The sequence below is a fragment of the Symphalangus syndactylus genome, chromosome 17 (assembly GCF_028878055.3).
Source record: "Symphalangus syndactylus isolate Jambi chromosome 17, NHGRI_mSymSyn1-v2.1_pri, whole genome shotgun sequence".
NCBI classification, from domain to species: Eukaryota; Metazoa; Chordata; class Mammalia; order Primates; family Hylobatidae; genus Symphalangus; species Symphalangus syndactylus.
This window is the reverse complement of record NC_072439.2, coordinates 50030013-50052916: the sequence shown is the minus strand read 5'-3', so window position 1 is coordinate 50052916 and position 22904 is coordinate 50030013. Positions and strand designations below refer to the sequence as shown.

Below are 22904 nucleotides of genomic sequence, written 5' to 3'. Positions count from 1 at the left end.
TTCATATTGCTTAGCTGTGCTTGAGTTATTAATATAATTGTCAATCTTTTTAATTCAGCATCCACTTTGTGCAGGTTAGTAGAGTCAAAATTAGCTTCTGCAACTCACATCCATGTACTGAGGTAAAACACATTGCAGAGTGGTGCAGTATGCTGAAAGGAGACAAAGAAGTAAGCTCTCCCAGCCCATGTCCACCTACCGTGGGTGTTCAATTTTCCTCATGCTCATTTATCACATTATATAAAGAATATACATCCATCTGACACAGACACATTGACAGTGTCAGGGTCACTCTAAATATTAAATAATGATAAAATTTTCTATCTTATATTAGATAAAAATGAATAATAAAGAAGGTCTCAGCTCTCACATATCAAGACTCCATCTCTACAAAAAAACAAACAAAAAAAGCATTCAATTAGCCAAACATACTGGTGCACGCCTGTAGTCCTGGCTTCACAGGAGAATCGTTTGAACCCAGGAGTTCCAAGTTATACTGCACTGTGATTGCAACAATAGAGTTCAGCTTGGGCAACAGAGCAAGAGCAAGACTCTGTCTCTCTCTCTTTCTTTTTTCTTTTTTTTTTTTTTGAGACAGCGTCTCACCCTGTTACCAAGTGCAGTAGTGCCATCTAGGCTCACTATAGCCTCCTCCTCTCAGGTTCAAGCAATTCTCCTGCCTCAGCCTCCCAAGTAGCCGGGATTACAGGCACCCGCTACAATGCCTGGCTAATTTTTTGTATTTTTAGTAGAGATGGGGTTTCATCATGTTGGCCAGGATGTCCTCCATCTCTTGATTTCATGATCCTCCTGCCTTGGCCTCTCAGAGTGCTGGGATTACAGGCGTGAGCCACCACACCCGGATGAGACTCTGTCTCTTTAAAAAAAATAAAAATAAGGTGGTCTCATATTTTCTTCCTGCAACCCAACCGATTACCTTTTATACCCTTTGGTCCTGCATCTTATTTGGAAACTGCTAAAATGCAGGTGTGCTAGTCATCAGTTCGTTTATACTCAAATTCATTACATGCACCTTCTTTCTTTTCTTTACCACATTACAATACATTTCTGAGGCCCCTTACTCCTTCTAGGACTCCAAGACTTACAAGATAGTCTTGATTATGGAAAAGTGGTAGTTGGAGAGAAGTCAAGAAATTTGTCTCCCTCTTTCTGTTTCCTTTGGTGTCCCTGTATTGAGTTCAGTATTTTGCATGTAATGACCATTTAATAAGTGTTTGCTGAATGAATGGACAAGTTTCAACCTATATCTTAGGAACTGGGTCACTATAATTTTGGAGAGAGCTAAAGAAAGTTCATTTTTGACAAACTGATTTACCATTGTTTTGCATAACCTTGCAATCATTGGTTTGTATGTCATTAACTGTCTTCAATTATTTTCTCCTCTGTCAATCTCTTTAGATTTAACATCCTCATCTTTGTCCTAAATTAAAGGTTAAACTGAAAATGTAGTCATTGAAGATAAACATTGACAAGCATAATAATACAGCAGCACAAAAATATACTCACCTAAAATGTTCTTATGCAAAATCCAAGTGTGATTTCATTGATTCTAAAACCTACTATTACCCTCTCATGAAATCAGCAAATGAACTTTCTAAAAAGTCTTGGTTTTTGCAAAATTTTCCACATACCAGTTTGCTTAAAAGAAAAAAAGCCTTGCAAAGCAAGCCCATGAATGAACACAGCATACTAATCAAAATGCACTTCTTGGCACTTTTCCTGTGGTAACCCAAGGGAAAATATGTCTGCCACTCCACAGCAAGCATAAAATTTCATCCTGACTTTCAGGCAAAACACCAATGTAATTGACATGTACTACTAATCAGATGAGTATATCACATGATAATGTCTTTTCCTCTGTGACTAAGAGTGATATGCTTCAGTGGTTATCACAGCCTGCATGAGGCTACCCTCTTTATATGCCATAGGTGTTCAAGTAATGCATTTTGAAAACCTCAAAAGGCAGTCTACCCATATGTGGTTAAATAATTGAAGCAATTGCCATGTGAGTTGCTGGTCACCACATCTGTATGTTTCTTTAGGCTGTAATCAGCACCAGATGTTCTACCATATGATAGTTTATGATGCCACAAGGTATTTCTGAACAAGTATAGTGGGGATGTAGGCCCCATGTTAAGTTTGCCTGCAGCGAAACAGTGAGAACTAAGAGGAGACAGCATGGTGACTGAAAAGACACTCATCTGAAGGGCTCCACCAAACCTTGCTGAGTGGGTAGATCCACAGGGATAAGAAACGCACTTTTCCCTCCACAATCATAGAAGTTGCTAGACCTAATAAAATCCCCTAATCTCGCACTAGTCTGCAAATTTCTTATAATTCAGCTGCCCATTATATCAACCATTTGTGAGTATCACAGTATCAACAGGTAGGTCACACATTTACTTTGAAATATATACAGATGTAAAAATTTAGTCAAATTACAAGAATACATTTCTAGTGAAAAGTGCAGTAACCCTCTGCAATTAATCAAATATCCATCAAAACATGAAGAAGTTAGCTCCTAAGTAAAATAACCAATATGCTTAAGCAAAATTTTTAATATACTCACAAATTTATTTACTTATTTTTGTATCTTTTTTTAGAGGCGGGGTTTCACCATGTTGCCCGGGCTGGTCTCTAACTCTTGGCCTCAAGCAATCTGCCTGCTTCGCCCTCTCAAAGTGCTAGGATTACCAGCATGAGCAACCAGGCCCAGCCATATTTTTTGTTTTTTAACCTTAATAAATACATAACTTCACAATCTGCTTTGTTAACTTATTATCTCAGAAATATTTCTCCATGTTACTAAAAGCATTACATACTCAACATTTTAATAATTGTATTATATTCCATGTACTTATTAATTCACCCACTGTTGAAGATTTAGACTGTTTCCAATTTTTTTATTCTGAATAATATTGCAATAAGCATTTTTATATTTCAGATATTTCCAGACTACATATATTTTCAGAAGTGAATTATTACATTAGATACTTTCCCAAGAATAGTGTATAATGATTCATTTTTCACTGAAGTCTTTCAAACTGTAGGCAATATTATTATAGAGTAGCTGTGCCAAATATTAAAATGAAAAAGTCTATTTCATTTCACCATACACTTATTTGATTGCTAGTGAGAGTAAACCACTGAGAATTTCATTAGAAATTTGTATTTCCTTTTTTGTTAACTGTCTGATTAGCTGTTATTTAAAAAATAAGAGAATGAACTGTGAGGCAAAATTGCCTGGAATTGCGTCTTAGGTCTTCTACCTACTACCTGTGTAGCTTCTGTTTCCTCATCAGAAAATGGGGATGATTATGATAATAATAATACAACAAGTACAGCCTCAAAGTTGTATTAAATGGGTTAATATCTGCAAAGTGTTCAGAACAGTGTGAGACACATAGTGCATTAACGTTTTGGCCTATTTGTATTGCTATTATGGTTTTCCTGGGCTTCTTTTTTTTTTTCTCTCCTTAATGGTTTTATTTTTTCTCCCTTTAAATCATTTCTAGGTCAATTTGTTTGTTTATTTATTAGACTCATTGCTTTTTTTTAATGCCACTGGAAATAAAACTCCCTTTGTGATTTTAACTATATCATTATTTCAACCACTACCTACAAAAAAAAAAAAACACACACACACCCCCCAAAAATCTTGTTTTTCCTGATTGATGCCTCTACTTTAGATCTCTACCTTGAGCTCAGACTTATTTTTCTCTTCTCAATCCATCCCTAGTGAAGATACATATTTGGTCAACATGGCCCAAAATAAATTCATCATTTTCCACATAAATTTGTTCCCTGTTTACATATTCTCTTCTTTCATTAGTGATGGCATTATCTACCAAGGACACTGGCAGTAGCCTAGTGAGGGGGATGACAATATGCCACCCCCAAATATAACAATTTAGCATAAGAATTAGTTTGAGCTGAATGCAACTGAAAAACACAGACACAGAAAGAGCTCTCTGCCCTCCCTCTTTCTGACTAAAAAGCAGGGCATAAATTTCCCTTTAGTAAAAGAAGTTTCTATTGGTAATAGAAATTTCTACTGGTAAACATGTTCTTTTTCCATACTAGGAAGGGAAGAAATACTGGTAATCACAGCAGTTGACACTTACCACGTGAGATGACACTGAGATGAGTCTGCATAAAAAATTTTACTATTATCTACCATACATTTCCTGTTTCCCACAATCTACCACCCTTTGGAGCTTACACTTGTCATTTTCCTTTTTTTAGTCACTTCTCTGCAATTTATTGCACTTGGTTAAAATGCTAGGAAAGCCCCCAGAATTAATTATCTTTCTGAGTTTTGTCTATTACCATGTACATAACTTTTAAATAAAATTTGAATGTCCTTTCTCCTTTTAATCTTCCTTTTGTCAGTTTAATTTCACAGGCCCTAGGGGAAGAAGTTAAGAACGTAGAAACCTCTGCTCTAGGAAGTACCTGGGATCCTACTACTCACTTTCTCCAACCAACTGATCATCTAAGATGAAGAATTTATCTTAAATTAGTTTGTCTTAAATTGTTGCCCGTACCTAATACCTGAATAGCTCCTCATGACCTGAGGGCAAAGCTCAGACCCTTAACTTGGTATACAAGACACACAACTCTATCCCGCCGGTGTTTTTCTCTTATCTCATCTTGAGCTTCTTACTTTCCTTGAATTTGCTCTTCATTAATTCAATTCACCAATGAACAGTTCCTGCTCTTCCCTCAGTTTGAAGTGCCTTTCTCCAGTCCCATTCCCACCTTCTTTGCCTGCTCAACCCTTAGTTATCCTTTAAGACATAACTATGATGTCATCTCCTCTAAGAAGACTTCCCTTAAGTCCTGAGTTGTGTCAATGACCATTTTTTCTTAGGCTTTCACTTAAACTGTGCACATTTCTTTCATAGATACCATTCACTGTAATATATTTTCTGTATAAACAAGCCTCCCAAACTAGATTGTGAATTCTTCAAGTTCAGGGTCTGTGTCTGATTCATCTTTGTATCTCCAGTATCCATCATGCCGTCTTTTTGATAGTACATCTCAAGAAATATTTGTTAAGTGGAAAAATGCAACTGATCATGTAAGGACGACATTAAATATGAAAGATTCTTGGGGTCAGGTTACTATTCACAGGATATCATAACTTTGGGAGATGCATAAGCATCCAGATACTATTTCTCGTGTTTGTAATACCAAAATGTTGCTTGGCCGTTGTAATAGATATGGTTGGTTGTCAAGCATCAAGTTTCCTTTCATGAACTGCAAATATCTGAGACAGGTCCAGTTAATTTAGAAAGTTTATTTTGCCAAGGTTGAGAATGCATTCCTGTGACACAGTCTTAGAGTCTTAGGAGGTCTTGAAGACATGTGCCCAAGGTGGTGAGGACTAAACTCTGATTTTTTTTTTTTTTTTTTAATCTTGTCCAAATTCCTATCTAAGGAGTTGGAGGAATCATGCCCTACAAATCATAAATTCTCATCAGATGGGTTTTATTTAACACTATATATTGTGATTTACTTTCCAGCCTGACTCTGGCATAACATTATGAGACAAAAAAGAAAAATCAAAGTATTTTACCCCAAAACATGTTTCTTTGCCATATTTTGAAATGCCCCTGCAAAGCTGTGCTTTGTGGAGGAAAATTTGTAAAGAATCTCTATTAATATAGCTAGATCCAGACCACCACCCCCACCCCAATCCTAAAGAGGTTAACTAAGATCTGAATAGGAAACATTTGTCATCTCTAAGGGCAGCCACTATAAGACTTCAAAAGAACTTTGGTCTCCATGATCTTTATCTTAACCTGAACATTCCCTTTCCATCTATCCCAGGTCTTTAGAAGAACTCAACCAATTGTCATCCGGAAAATGTTTAAATTCACCTATAGCCTGGAAGCCTCCCCATCCCACCCCACCCACCCCCCCCCCACTTTGAGTTGTTCTGCCTTTCTGAACCAAACCAATGTAGTTCTTAAATGTATTTGATTGATGTCTCAAGCCTCTTTAAAATGTATAAAATCAAGCTGCACCCTGACCATCTTGGGCACATGTTCTCAGGCCCTCCTGAGCGCTGTGTCATGGGTTATGGTCACTCACATTTGGCTCAGAATAAATCTCTTCAAATATTTTACAGAACTGGACTCTTTTTGTCGACAGTGGTTGGGGCACAGCTTGGTTTTATACATTTAGGGAGACATGAGACATTGGTTCTGTCCAGAAAGGCAGGGCAACTCAAAGCAGGGAGGGGGCTTCCAGGTCACAGGTAGATAAGAGCCAAAGGTTGCATCCTTTTGAGTTTCTGATTAGCCTTTGCAAAGGAGGCAATCAAATATACATTTATCTCAGTGAGCAGAGGGATAACATTGAATAGAGTGGGAGACAGGTTTGCCCTAAGCAGTTTCCAGCTTGACTTTTCCGTTTAGCTTTGTGATTTTGGGGGCCCAAGATTTATTTTGCTTTAACACCTCTCTTCATTTCTAATTAGGTCTTTACTCCTTATCTATGCTTCCTGATGCCTGCCTGGCACTGCTGGCTACAGGTGTTCACTAAAATTAAGTCTATTGAGACAGAAATAATTTGATAAAGGTTTATTGAAAGCCAAATGTGAGGACTGACCATGGGAAAACACGTTGATAAAGTTAGGAGTGTTCCAGAGTCTGTTACAAGGTGGATGGCCTTTACAGGAAAGTTTAGACGGGAGGAAGACTGTTCCCATGGAATTAGTCTTTTTTTAATTTTAATTTTTTTTTTTTTTGTACTGGAGGTTGCCCAGGGTGGTCTTGAACTCCTGGCCCCAAGCGATCTTCCTGACTTAGCCTTCCAAACTGTGGGGATTACAGGCACGAGCCAACATGCCTAGCCATTATGGTTGGGGCACAGCTTGGTTTTATACATTTAGGGAGACATGAGACATTGGTTCTGTCCAGAAAGGCAGGGCAACTCAAAGCAGGGGGCTTCCAGGTCACAGGTAGATAAGAGCCAAAGGTTGCATCCTTTTGAGTTTCTGATTAGCCTTTGCAAAGGAGGCAATCAAATATACATTTATCTCAGTGAGCAGAGGGATAACATTGAATAGAGTGGGAGACAGGTTTGCCCTAAGCAGTTTCCAGCTTGACTTTTCCGTTTAGCTTTGTGATTTTGGGGGCCCAAGATTTATTTTGCTTTAACACCTTTCTTCATTTCTAATTAGGTCTTTACTCCTTATCTATGCTTCCTGATGCCTGCCTGGCACTGCTGGCTACAGTTGTTCACTAAAATTAAGTCTATTGAGACAGAAATAATTTGATAAAGGTTTATTGAAAGCCAAATGTGAGGATTGACCATGGGAAAACACGTTGATAAAGTTAGGAGTGTTCCAGAGTCTGTTACAAGGTGGATGGCCTTTACAGGAAAGTTTAGACGGGAGGAAGACTGTTCCCATGGAATTAGTCTTTTTTTAATTTTAATTTTTTTTTTTTTTTGTACTGGAGGTTGCCCAGGGTGGTCTTGAACTCCTGGCCCCAAGCGATCTTCCTGACTTAGCCTTCCAAACTGTGGGGATTACAGGCACGAGCCAACATGCCTAGCCATTATGGGAGTTACTTTTTTCACCGGTAGGTACAATGCAGAGGTTACAATTGCTGGACATGGATTGCAGAATACAGACAATCAGTCTATATATAAGACAATGTATAAGACAATCAGTCAAACTTTATGATTCAGAAATAGACTAGCATCCTTTTCAGTGTCAGTAGGTTATGCATTAATCAGTACTTCAACAATTTGAAAGCTCATAAGATTCTTTACTTAGGGACAGGTTGTCACCATGAATCACAAGATGAGTTAACCCAAGGTGGGTTAACTTGGAAGTCTGTTTACTTTTAAAGTAAACTACCAAATGTGACCTGGATGGGCATAGTTATGGCATCACATCTCTCTTGCCAATGATTGATTCAGAAATGGCCGTGAGGCTCCTTAGGAACCATTGAGATTGGAGGAGATAATTTTTCTGCATTATTCAGTGTGGCTTTCAAGAATTGCTTCATTCTCTCCTATGTATTGTCATAGTTGGATGTAAGGCCCATCTTTCTGTTAAAGCCATCTTAATCTGTTATATCAGCCTGGGGATAAAGCTAATATACAAAGGAAAAATTAGCATTGAAGGTCTTGAGGAAATTAAATAGAAATGAATTCTAACTCTGTACTTCTAGATATACAAGCTAATTAGTTGTCTTATTGCTGAAATTCGAGATGAATTTTATGGTACTTGTAGTTGAAAATAAATATAATTGGTTAAGTAAGCATAAAGTCACCAAAGGAGAAGACTCATCCACACTACTCTTATGTCTCTGGCCTTCTTGCCAGTCCTCAGACACACCATTATGGGTTGAATTGTGTCCCCCTAAAATTCAAATGTTGGTCCTAATTCCCAACACCTTAGAATGTCATCTTATTTGGAAATAGGGTAATTGCAGGAGTAGTTAGTTAAGATGAAGTTATTAGGATGGGCCCTTAATCCAGTATGACTGGTGTCCTTATTAAAAAGAGGAAGGCTCCAGCCTCTGCGACAGAGCAAGACTCCGTCTTTAAAAAAAAAAAAAAAAAAAAAAGAGGAAGGCCAAGTAATCCCAGCACTTTGGCAGACCAAGGCAGGCAGATCATCTGAGGTCAGGAGTTTGAGACCAGCCTGGCCAACATGGTGAAACATCGTCTCTACTAAAAACACAAAAATTAGCTGGGTGTGGTGATGCGCACCTATAGTCCCAGCTACTTGGGAGGCTGAGGCAGGAGAATCGCTTGAACCCAGGAGACAGAGGTTGCAGTGAGCTGAGATCGCACTGTTGCACTCCAGCCTGGGCAATAAGAGAGAAACTCCATCTCAAAAAAAAAAAAAAAAAAAAAAAAAAAAAAGGAAATTTGGACACGGGCAGTCAGGAAGAATATCATATAATGATGAAAGCGAAGATTGAAGTGATATTTTTTCAGCAAAGAAATTTTAAAGTTTGCCACCAAACTCCCAGAAGCAGGAAGAGAGACAGGAAGAGATTTTCTCTAATAGCCCTCAGAATATACCAACCCTGATGACACAACTTTATTTTGGACTTCCAGCCTCCAGAATTGTCAGAAATATGTTTTGTTAAACCATCCAGTTTGTGGTACTTTGTTACAGCAGCTCCAGCAGACTCATCATTTCTGAGTTAGGGCTTTTGCACTAGCTGCTCCTATGTTTAGAATGCACTTTCACTTGGTCTTCTTGTTGCTGGTCCCTTCCTGTTTTCAAATCTTAGGTTGAGAGTTCCCTCCTCAGAGAGGCCTTCCAGCACCACCTAATCCAGAGCAGCCCCACTAGTTACTTTTTACCATCATCCTGCTTTCATTTTCTGCTTAACATTCACCACTCTCTGATATTTTCCTTGCATGTTTAACTCTATGTTTATTTTTCTGTCCCCTACCTGCAAACCCCGCTAGAATGTGAGCTCCACTGGAGAACAGAGCTTTTGTATCTTGTGTTCACTGCTGAATTTTCAAGACCAAGAACCTTGCTGAGTATACATCAGATGCTCAATAAGTATATGATAAATAAAGAAATATGGAGTAAACGAGTGTGAAGGGAAAAGCAAAAATAATTTATGTCATTAAGTTTTTGAATGTTTTGAATTTAACTGAATAAGGTGAACAGTAATATTCTGCTTCTACCTTTTAATATGTGAATTTAATTAACTCTCTCTGCTTCTATTACCTTATCTATAAAATAGAGAAATCCACAGTGCCTACCTATAGAGTTGTTTTGAGAATTAATGAGAGGATATATGAAAAACACTTAGAACTGTGCTAGGTAAATAGCAAATATGCAAAACATGTTAGCTCTTTTTGACACAGTGGATCTTAAAAGAAAAAACGAAATGAGTTTTTTTCTGGGTGATAAGTAAATACCTAGTTTCAACTTTCCATATCTTAACCGAAATTATAAGTGTTCTATAATTGTTTAGCATTTTTATTGCCACTTTAGAATAATCTATTATCTTATTCCAGTTATGATTCTACTGATCAACAGTCACCAAGAACTCTTCACTTTATCTCATACCATATATCATCAGAGACAGCCAACTCTCCTAAAATTTCCTTGAATTATACAAAATGGTCCATTTTTACACACCTCATTTTTGCTTAGACCCTCATTTCTTAAATCAAGTTCTTATTATTTACAAACACGAGGCTCCCGTGAGACCAAAAATAAATTGTCTGAGGTTAAAGAAAATTCTTTGCTCATTAAATCAATAGACACAAGTAGAAAAGTGAACATGAGGTAATCATTGTGGATAATTATTGGCACAGCACCTAAGGGACTTCTTTAAAACTATTAATATACTAGTAAATGCATCATGGAGAGGCTAAGTTGATTCTTTTAAAGAGAAAGCATGGTAAAATAGGAAGAGCTGCCAGACTTAAGCTTAAAACCTTATTAACTATGAAACAAGGCAACTTTCCTTATTGCTAAAATGAAGGTAAAAATAACCATATTTTAGTTGAAACTTTAGAAATAGTATGCAAATTTTCTAGAAAAAATGCCAAATACATACTAGGCACTCAGTTAGTATTATAATCAGTGATTTTTGGAGCTGTACGTATTAGTTTCAGCTGCATAATCAACTACCCAAATACTAAGTTGCTAAAACAATAAAAATATATTATTTCTTATGTTGTATGTTGGCTGGGAATTTCTTTGGGTCTGAGCTGGCTTGATTGAGACTAGATGGTCTAAGGCCTCAGCTGAAATGTCCAGCATGCTGGAGTTTTTCTCTCCACATGGTCTTTCTTCTTCTGATAGGCTAGTCTGGGCTTGTTGACTCCATAGGGGAAAGATTCCTAGCAGCAGGAAAGAGCAAACAAGCAAAAAGAGCAATCTAACAGGAAAACAAGATAACAAGCAGACACTATTCACATGCCTCCTAACATTCCATTGCCCAGAGCAAATTACATGGTCAAGTTCAAATTTCATGGAAATAAACTAACTCACTAATTCTAGGCATAATCAGTATAAAACTGTGAAGGATAAAACACCCCCTCACATACATATATTTTACTTATATAAGAATACAAATTCCACATGATTTATATAAAAGTATATAAATCTCTATTGTACAGTTCATTCAGAAAAAATGACTACTTTAGAGAATAATCTAATTCATACGCATGAACGTGGCTAATTCTAAAGTTAATAGGGCCCTTGTGTGCTCATCTAAGAGCTGAATTTGGCCCACTGTGTATGCCACTCACTGCCTTTATTTACATTATAAATAACCACACTTTATTTTGTCTACTCCCATGCCATTTCTATTATAGTCTATTATTTTAATATAATTTGTTAAAATGGAATTAGCAATTAAATTACTGCACCATTATTCGTACAACCTAAAGTGTTTGACCTCAGTCTCTAGAAGCAGGGGAATTTGTAACTGACTAAATCTCTATCTATGTATTGTGATGTATGGACTGCCTTAATTGTACATGATATTTTCTTGGTGTTGATGTGGTCAGAAATTCTGCTTCAATTCTACTCATTTCTCATGAGGGAGACTAAGATATATTTGGGACATTATTTGAGTGCTTATTTAGATTTACAGATTTTAAGATGTATGCCCCATGGTGTCCCTATAATGCATTTAACTTCAAGTATTTCCAAAGTGTTTTTTGTAATTGGTTAAGAAATTTAAGAAAAATTAAGAAATCAAGAAATTATATAACTATTTGTAATTTCTATGACATAGTCACCAAAAAGTAATGTGTTCTTCATTATTCTCAAGTTAATTTATAGACCTATCTACTGAAAGCTCCTTTGAACAAGGTCCATACTTTTCATGTCATTGCATTTTTTTGTAGTGTCAATCAAACAAGAGACTAGAATAGTGCCTGGTGTAGTAGGTGTAGTCACTTCCCAAGGTTACTGTAATAAAGTATCACAAACTGGATAGTTTCAAACAACTGCATTTGATTGTCTAACATTTCTGGAAGGTAGATGTCTAAAATCAAAGTATGGGCAGGTCCACGCTCCCTCTGAGACTTGGGGAATTCTAACCTTGCATCCTCCTAGCTTCTGGCAGTTTGCCAGCAATTTTTGGTGTTCCTTGGCTTGCAGCTGCACAACTTCCAGTCTTTGCCTTTGTTGTCACATGATGTTCTCCCTGTGCATGTCTCTGTCTTCACATGGCTGTCTTCTGTAAAGGACAACAGTCATATTAATTAGAGGCCCACCTACCCTAGTATGATTTCATCTTGACTAATTATATTGGGAATGATCTACTTCCAAATAAGATCACTTTCTGAGTGTTACTGCGTGGAACACTGGGTGTTAGGACTTCAACACATCTTTTGCGAGGGACACATAATTCAACCTATAACAGTAGGTGATTAATAAATACTTGTGGAATAGCCAACAGGATGGAATTTTGCTAGTGTTCTCTATGCATTTCAACTAAGTTCACAAAATAATATTGGCTCAGGTAAATAAATGGGAAGAGGATATTTTAGAAAAATCACAAAGTAATTTATGAAGTTCAAGTCATTAAAAAATATAGGCAACTGTTCAGCTTCACAAGTAGAAAAAGTCATGTAAATCATCACAAGGGCCAGAAATTTTGCTCCACAACATGGAATATATAAAATATCACACTCCTATATTTCCTTTGCCATTTGAAGCCTATTCAAATGGCAGTTCAGTTTCCACTTTCTTAGGGATGTTTGCTCTGTCATCTCCCCATAGGACCATATTTTCCTATTGTAGTGGTTTATGGACCACCATGTGCTTCTCTTTGATAGGAACTTGCTTTTTACATTTACTTGTGTGAATATTTGATTATTATTTTCATCAGTGGACTGTAGGCTCCAGGAGGACTTCATTCTTTATATTTGCAAAGCCTAGCATAGCACTTGACAGGCTCTCAATAATTATTTGTTGATTGACCAACTGATTGAATGAATAATGAATTGGTGAAATGGGCTGAAGTTTACCTTTTCAATAGCTGTAGAAAATGTTTATTATATTTGTTAACAATTTTTATATATTTGTGTATGTTATATTATAAAAATATAATTTATTATATATTGTTAAAATGTTTAATTTATATTGTTAAACAGGCAAGATTACAAGGACATTGTTTACTTATGTGACAGACTTTTCAAGTACTTTACAAGCACTTAGTTGCATACAAACATTTAGTATGCTAATTACAATTAGTAATTATGTACTTATTATATGAACTCTTTCTCTTGGAAGCATTTTAAGTAATTCTAATTTAAGTTACTATATGCACTTGAATATTATAATGCTAAATTCTGCATACATATTTTATATTAGTTTTTAATTTACATTAGCTTATATTTTCCAAATTCAGTCCAAGCTGGTGTTTCTTATATATCCTGAAATTAAAATAGGATATATTTTATACACACTACACACACATACGCACACACATATACACACACATACCAGGGGCAGAGTAACACTAATTATTCCTCTTCAGTTCCAAGTAAATCATATTCTCCTTAGGACTTATAGAATCACCTTCCTAAATCCATGATGTTAAACATGAATTAACTCATCCTAATATTTTAGAGAATATCTAATTATTTAATTATCTCTGTTATGTGAATAAAGCTTTGGTGGATTCTCTTCTTAGTATTATCACATTCTTCCTTAGGGATAAGCCTCATTTGAATGTACATCAAGTTCACACACACACACACACACACACACATCATAGTGATATAATGTTACAATACAATTTTAATTAAAACTATTGAGAATATGTTGTTGTTGTATTTTCAAATCATCTTCCTCTGAGAATGATATAAAATGTTGATGTGTGCACTCCAGTGGGAGTTAGCTTTCAGTCATTTTCCTGAGACCATGCAAGAGTTCATCTCCAGTGCCTAGTTGGGCTCTTGTGGGAATAGAAATACCACATTCTTGCCTTGAAATTAGTGCCATTTCCAAATGTTACCATGGTGATCACCTATGCAGCATCACTAACCCTTCTCACAGCAGCTCAATTTGGGATTCATACTTCATGTTTCTGTGATATGGGAGGGTAATTATTTCATTACTCAGGGGAAGAGGATATAGGAAGAAAATAGCTCTTCATTAAATCTTAAATGATTCTAGGCATTTTAGGCCACCGAAATGACAAATATTAAAGTAATGATATTCAAAAGGGTAAAACATGACTGGAAATTGGAAAAAAAATAATTTTTGTGTAGTATAACTATAAATACTGTTTCTCTAGTAAAAACATCTTGCATGAAGTGCAAGTATATTGTTCAATAATTCATGATTTAAAATAATTTCATTGTAGAATAAATGCACAGAAATGTGTATATATTTGAACAGAAGTGCCAATAAGAGAGGGGTTTTAGTAGAGACGGGGTTTCATTATGTTGGTCAAGCTGGTCTTGAACTCCTGACCTCGTGATCTGCCGGCCTTGGCCTCCCAAAGTGCTGGGATTACAGGCGTGAGCCCTCTACTAAAAATACAAAAATTAGCCGGGCTCGGTGGCACACGCCTGTAATCCCAGCTACTCAGGAGGATGAGGCAGGAGAATAGCTTGAACCTGGGAGGCAGAGATTGCCGTGAGCAGAGATCGTGCCACTGCACTGTAGCCTGGGTGACAGAGTGAGACTCCAACTCAAAAAAAAAAAAAAAAAAAAAAAAAAAAAAGAGAGAGAGAGAAAAGAAAAAAAGAAGGGTTTTATGAACTGACCTGGCTTGAGAGGAGGTAGTATCATATTTCATAAGGCATGCTACTTTTCTATGCATCTAAATAAGAATTTGTTAAAAAAAAAGGGATTCTCGTTGTGCAGATGATTGTTTTATGAAGAATTATTGTTTCTTTTATTTACTGTTGGTATTTGAAGATTAGGCATCTGAAAATAAATATTAACGTGCAATATTTTCAAAATATACTTGATTTTATTAAATGTCATTGAATAGTTGTGAATTAAAGTTATTTGGAGCATATTTTGAATATAAAAAAAATAAAAAATAACCAACTGTTTATGCTACACTGCCCAACTGCTGGGTTTTACCCACAGTACAAGAAGGGTGCTGTGATGTAGCTCAACAGTCCAAACCACAACTCTCCTGGAAAGGATCTTGAAATGCCATAAAATTCTTAGGCCAAAAACACTTGGCTGAGCTATTCTGTGTTACTGAGGTTATGCCTGTTACAAGACAAACATTTCTAACTACACTGTGTTCTTTCTAAATATTTTTCTTCGTTTTTTCCTCTTTCCTTTTTTTTTCTGTTTTGCATGAAACAAAAAGCCCATTAAATATTTAAAAAGAGAATCAAAGATACATGAAGTAAAGGTACTCCTATCTGTGACAGAAGGTGTGCCGTTCAATATTAAAGGTTCAATTTGGCCTATTTAAGATCTTATACATGCACAGACTAAGAGAGGGCAAGGAGGAATTCCATCATTATCATTTTCCCGGAGGAAAGAAGCCCATTTCCCCTTCCTTGGTCTTTAATACTTCCTCACGCAGCCCTTTCCTATAATGGTGATGGGATTTTTTTAAATTTTAGCTTAGTGGAAGAAAAATTAGTCAGAATTGATTGTTCAGAGGCTCACTGATCGAGTATTTAATTAATTAAAATTATTCATTCATAAACCTCTGAAGAAGTGGAATGGGAAGGTTAAGAGGTTCAGAGTAGCTGTAGTCTTCAGTGCCTCTTTGCTTGTTATTTATATTTAATCCATTAAAGACTCATGTAATATATTCAAGCTTGCACAGCTCTTGGAAAAAAAAAAAAGACTGGAGGATAGGCAGGCACAAAAAATAGCTTTTCACTACTAACAAAATCATGTAAATCATAGAAACAGTCAATGGATATTAGATGTTGTAAAGCTAGATCCAATATTTTAATACACATAGACTGCTCCTGAAGTTTGAGGACCACTGAGAGGGATCTTTGTCCAGCATAGAATTAGCAACAACTGTAAACAGAACATCTCTTAATGAACTGATGGTTCCAATTTTCCTCATCCTTTGTCTTCATGTGGAATTTCTTGTGGGCCTGCACTCTTCTCATCGAGCTTATTTCTATGTCACTGTCACTAAAGACCCTTTCCCCAACCCCAGCCCTGTTCCTCCACTTCCAGGGTCTTATTGAAGGCACCTTCAAAATTCCAGTTACATTTTAAGCGAAGTAATTTAGTCTATCCAAATTCTGCATGTTTGTGTGTATGTGTGTGAGAGGGAGTTTGGGGATGGGAACTTGCCTTTGATAATGAAAAAGCCTATAGACTAGTTTATTTACAAATAAAAGCTGATTTTTAAAATACTTTTCCGCTACTCAGATCAAACTGCAGCCAGCATTTAAAATAGTGTGTTTTTCTCTACTCTACATTTGCTATCCATAAATTTTGTTTAAAAACATTTGTTTTCACTTACCTAAATTACAATAAGTCTTTGAGCGTACATGCACAATATTGTAAGTATTGGAAATATAAATGGATAAGTGGTTCTTGAGTGGGCCCCCGTCTCATGACTTGCTACTTCAAGTTCTACTAAGGTGGATTAGTAGGGTAGACTAAATTTTGCTCCAACTTCAAATAATTCCAGTGGTTTAACACAGTGAAATTTATTTCTCTAAGGCAAAGTCCTTGGTGGGCATAGGTGACACTTTGGGACAGCTATCTTACTTGTGGTAGCTCAGTGGACTTCTGTCTTCTTTATCCTCTTTTGGGAGTGCTGTGGCAGGAGAGGAGAGAGACCGAGTGGAAAACAGGGCAGAAGGTTTATATTGGATCAGCCTGAAAGTGCCATGTGTCACATCCACTCACATCTCATCGTACAGAACCATTAGTCATAGACCCCACTTGACAGCAAGAGCTGGGGTCCAGGAAGGAATTGAAAACTGGTATTGGGAAGTCCTGGATAAGTATCTGGAAAAGGGAAGGAGAATGCACTAGGAAATGAAAGGACCCTAAGCCACAAAAAGGCATTTCTTTATTTTTCTTAGTTATTGTTGGAGATTTTGCTATGATATGCTTGTGTAAGTTGGAGCATACGAGGCTGAAAGAAAACGCTCCTGAGAAAGAGGAAGCAGCAAAAGCACACTACCAATGCTCTATAGCTTGAAGTTAAAAGGGAATTGAAATACGGCAGTAGTTTAAAGGAAGGACAACAAAACTTCACACTCTGAAACTTAAAAATAATTCTGCAAATAACGTAGTGTCTACCAAATAAAGCATCATGAGAGGAGTAATAGCATTATTCATTCAGCTAGTGTGGCTTAATGGTACTGTCATGTCTCATGAGCACAAAGATTTTTACTAAAGTAACCTCTCAGTTTCCCTTTGTGCTAACAACTCTACCAACTACCCTAATTAATTGCCCCAAATCTGTTAATAACCAGGTCATCATAGACCATCATGTAAATGAGCTTTAAGAAGTAAAATCTGAAGAGCAATCTTGCCATTCATTTATCTGAACTAATTATAATGTAGGAATAATTCTCACAGCAGGTGAAAACAGAGAAAAAGCATGCTTTTGTGGAAAAGCAAAACATTCTAGATTTTGGCATCAAAATTTAAGAAGAAACAAAGAGCTTTCTTATTTGCAAAGTAGAGTTTTTCAGGCTTGTTATTTTTGTTATAACCATATTTTTAACGAAATAGTTGTAAAAATGTTATGGTTGATTATGCTACTTTTCAACGTGGTGATGAAATACACCCTATTCTCATATTATTTCAAGAAAAAATATTTCCAGAATTGATAAGAGAAGTTAGTACACTTTATAATCAGTGGATAATCATAAAATGATTGGTTGTTTTATATTAGTATCACCATAATTTATAACGATAACATGTAGAATATATTATTTCTTAGCAAGGCGGTTTGGTGTAGTGAATAAGGACCAATAGATTTTTTCACATCCCAGCTTATCCTTTTAGTTGTGTAAACTTGAGTTTGCTACTTTTTCCCACAGAGTGCAGAGTTGATGTGAGAAGAAGCTAATATGGTATGAAATGCACCCATCTCAGTTTTTGACATATGGTAACTATCATAGCCATTACTTTTCATTTTCTGTGGCATATTTTCTCTTATTTTTTTTCATCTTTGTAACTTTGGTTATCCACATTTTCTTGAGTTTTATTGCCTTTGCTTTTGTGGAAAACTGATTTGTCCTATCATGTTACCAGTGTTCAAGAAAACTCGAAAGGGGCAAATACTTGGAAGCTTTTAAGAATAGCCTGAGTAAGAAGAAACAAAACTCTTTCTAAAAGCAAGTGGTTGTTTCTAAAGTCTGCATCTAGTAAAATCAATAACTTAAAAATTTAATTTGCATGTGTGAGAAAAGTTGCATAGTCATCATAAATGGAAGAAAACTACATACTTTGATAATTTAGTTATTCATGGGATTATTTCTAAAAGAAATTCATTAAAGTTAGATAGAAAGAAAAGAATCGCATGAACTTTATTCACACTTCCCATTCTGACTTGAAATATTTACAGAAGTAGGGGAGAATAAGAAATTCTAAGCCACAGAAAGGAATTTCTTTATTTTTAAAAAGATATCAAAGAAGATCTTGCTATATGTTTTTGATTTCAACAAATTAAAAAATTGGGTGTAAGCATAGGTTGAATAATAACCTTATTCAACACAACGTCATGTTGCATAGAGTGTTAACATTTTTTGTTTAAAAAAAAGTATCCAAAACTTTAAAATAGAGGATGACTAACTGGCTTTTCAATGTCATTATTTTACAGACTCACTCCATAATTATTTAATTTTATAGGAGAATGCATCTGTTTTTACTTTACTATTTGCTACGTAATCATTTTTATTATTTTCTGTTTACATGGTAACTTATGTATTTCTGGATGATAGAAAAGATAACTCCAAGTATCACCATTTTATGTCTCCATTAAACAGTTTTGGACTGCAGCCTATGGACACCAGCCAATCCATTTCAGTACTCTTTCGACTGATTATAAAAGTCTCTGTTTCTCAAAATCTCCTTTGAACCAGACTTACCATCTTACTGATTCTCTCATTAATTTATTAATACAATCTTTTATAGTGTTTATTCTATATTTATGTAAGGATCATGTTTTGAATTTTTTGAAAATTATATTTTAGCCCCTCAATCATAAGCTTATTTTTACATGAGGTTACATGGGGGATTTAAAATGTAACTTTCAAAGTGGGGGAAGAGACACTGTCCTTCCACAGCAGACTGATTTAACTCTATGTTGTTAATCACTTTTTTAACTGACTACTGCACATGTGTAGTAAGACTGTCAGCATCTTTAACAGGAATATGCTCAATTAAGATGTAACATGTAACATATCAAAAGGTTCTAAGAGCATTTCCACATTTTAATATTTTAAGAGATAAGAATTATTATAAAGGAGCTTAAGTAAAACCATTTCATACGCTTTGAAAATAAAAGATGTGGCATAATTTACATGCCACTATTTTTTAGGTTAAGTGCTATAACTTTTCAAACATCATTTTAATAAGGAGTACGGCATAGAGTATAGATGATAAAGTTTTTACGCTTAGACTTTGCATTGCCAGTGAATAGAATTTTGGAAAATGAGATAAGAATACAGCTGAGATAGAGATGAGTAGACATTATTTTGTTTTCCCAGTGCTTTATATTATAATTCTTCTTTTTATGTATTAGTCTGGGTTCGAACAAGAAAGAAAGTGGTTGTTTGAGGAGAATTCAATTATGAAGGCTGCGAGTATGGTTAAGGCAAACCACAAGTGATAGCGCAGCCAGTAGTAGCAAGTGTCTGTTTCCTAGTGAGAAGGTTTCTAATGGGTGCTGTGGCCTTGGGTTGAGGGAGTTAATTCTGCAGAGAGGGAACTATGGGAATAAATATTGTGACTTTATTATCTTCCTTTTCCCACCCCCTGTGGATACTCCCAATTGGCTAAATCCACTCAGAAACCAGAAAATAAGGGGGAAAATTGTTACGGTCCATATTGGTTAGCCTCTAGGGAACAGAGTAAGATAAAGATGAGTAGAGAATGGACTTAAAAGAGAACGTGGGAGATGCCCTGTACATCTGGCACATATTCAGCAGGTGTGCTAGTTGCTAGAATACAGTTTAGGAGAGGCTAGAATTGAAACTCTTTACTGGCTGGCATCAGAACGTTGTGAAATCCACACATTCAGGCCAAGGGAACATTTAGTATCGAGTAAGAACACTGCCCACCCAGACAAAGAATCAGTTCTGGAGTTTAGAAGTCAGTAAGGTCAGGGAAAGTGCAGATAGAATCTGTAAGTGTAGAATTTTAACTGAATCAACGTTCTGGAAACAACTAACTTGGTGGCAGTGGGACAGTATCTTTTACTTTTCTAGTTATATATTTTTCCTGTGTAAAATTAGAGAATTGGAATAGAAAGAATGTTTTATTGTCATGTAATTTTAAGTGGGGAAAATAAAAAGAGGAACAAACAAACTTTTTATTGTTTTTATATTGCCTTACTTCCAAGAATTGGTTTTTAGTAGAGCAACTAAAACAGCATCTTCTTTGTCCTTATATTATTATTTATCAATGAATCCTCCCCGAAGGAGGCAATCAACACCAGATTGTTAGGGTCACTTTAATCAGAGCTGTAATGGTTTATTCTTCTCAATGAAGTTGATATTTACTCAATATATAATGAGGAAGCAAGAAGTGGTAAAATGGTCAGCTGCAAAAATTAAGCATTTATATCCAAATGGGGAGAAAATCTTTATTTTAATTAGATACTCCTCTCAAGTATAAAGGAAAAGGTAAGTTAGTGTCTTTATTACAAAAGAAGGAACTCAAGGTTAAGTAATTTGAATGTGTACTAGTTGACCCAAGGAGAGAATGAGGGGATTGGTATTTAACCTAAGGTTGTGTGCATTTCTAGCTTTGGGGCCTAGAAACTCAAAAGGCCCTTTCTGAATTTCACTGCTAAGGTTAGTATGTGCAACCTGATTGTTTCTATCAAGTGTGTGCTTGGCTTACTCTCCAGCTTGCATGCGTCTGCTGATAACTGGCAGCTTGAAATTGTCTTGAAAGAGAATAAGGGCTCTTGATTAATCCCCATGCACAGAATCAACGTATTATTGATTCATTGTCAGCACATTGTTTCATTTCCTGGGAACAGGGATAGGTTGAAGGCAAATATGACTTCTTCAAAATGGGTAAAACCCAATGAACATACAAGTTGGATAACTCATGTTCTTTTTCTGGTTTTAAATAGAGCAAAACACTGGTTACGTTTACATTTCAGCTGAATTACTTTGAGTAAAGAAAAGAAAAACAAAGCAAAGCAAAGACAATTTGTGAATCAGGCAGCTTTCCAAACCAGAAGAGGTTCAGAGAACTCCAATCAATAACATGATCTGACAGTATATCTAGGAAATAGAAGTGTGGTGTAGAGACATCTTGATTGGTTATAGCTTAATTGATTAATTTGTGATAGAGCTTCCTGAAATTAACTGAAGCTCAGCTACTATAGTTAAACTAAGTTTTAGTTTATCTTGTTAGGCTTAGTGCAGTAGCCTAGTCCAAATCAATAGCCTTCCACGAATTTTATTTGACTGTTTCCCCCTTCGGTCTATGTGTGTGTATGACCAAAACTTAAAGTATTAGCACTACTCTTAGTCACCATCATACTGGGTTACTGAACTCAACATGTCATTCATAGGTTATGATGTCCTCATGATCCTGTATTTCTTTGAGTGCTTGTCATTCCAGCCAAAGAGAGACCATTTAGTGTCCAGCATATTTCTACACATAGACATTTAAGACTCTACGAAAGAATACAGTGCACCAGCGGCTCTACTATTATGATGAGGAGTGAAACCAGTATAATAGTCCTATAGACAGTTTTTTGGATAAACATAAAAATCGACCCTTCTAGTCTTAAAGCTTGAAGTTTACCTTTGTTTTATCTGAGTTCTTTCCTCAGGAAAAGACCCTCAGACCTCTCAAAAAGTGTCAAAGAACTGAAACTCCCAGATCACCACATCCAGACACTGAGATGTTGGATCCCTCATTCATCATGATTGTTTCCTTATCCCTCCCTAGCTCCTTTTTTCCCACACATTATTACATTTATTCCCTGCTATATAATCCCCTAATTTTAGTTGGTCAGGAAGATGGATTTGAGACTCATCTCCATTTCCTTGGCTGCAACACCCAATTAAAGCCGTCTTCCTTGCCTATAATAATTGCCTCAGTGATTGGCTTCCTGTATGGTGAGCAGCAAAACCTGGACTGAATGCCTGGTGTTATGGTAATAAAAGAATAATACCAAGGATTTGGAGTATATTCCTTAGCCAAGTTCCTCATGAACCAAACCAACTAAAATCAAATCTATTAAACAATGAGGCTAGAGGAGGAGTCTTTTCATTTTGACCAAATAGCTTGTGTGTTAATTTTTTGTAACTAAGTCTCTGCAATATCCAAAGTATTCATTTACGTGCAACAGAAATATTATACTGCACAGACTCCTCCCTATTCAGCTAGTAAGTAATCTAGCACTTATAGCTGGGTTAAATTAAAATAGGGAGTGAGAACAAGTGGGTCCAGAAATCTAGTTACAAAATTATCTTGTCAAACAAAAGAAGTAGGTATAGGCAAGGAAAAGGTAACAGGTGTAGGCACCTCATTATGATGAGGAATCTTATTCCAATGTCTTGGGGGAAAAGCTGTCCACATCCAACAAGTCATCTACTTTTAGGGAAAAACCTTCCCTGGTCAGCTTTACCTGAAAGTCTCCAATAGGTGGACAGTTCCAAGGCTCTGGAGAGGCCCTTTTAAATTATAAAATGTGGACCCAAAGTTTAATGCCCTGAAGTTTTAATGAAGTATAGGTGCTAAAAGAACCCAGAATGGCCCT

The 22904-nt window shown here is 36.2% G+C and overlaps 1 long non-coding RNA gene across 1 annotated transcript in view; it reads right to left on the bottom strand.

Annotated features, from left to right (window-relative positions):
- Positions 1 to 12057: 12057 nt before the first annotated feature.
- The window catches only part of LOC129465662 (uncharacterized), a 133374-nt gene continuing 122527 nt past the window's right edge, over positions 12058 to 22904 (bottom strand). The window contains exon 5 of the long non-coding RNA XR_010116775.1: positions 12058 to 12218. This is a non-coding gene — a long non-coding RNA (uncharacterized lncRNA). The remainder of the gene's footprint in view (positions 12219 to 22904) is intronic.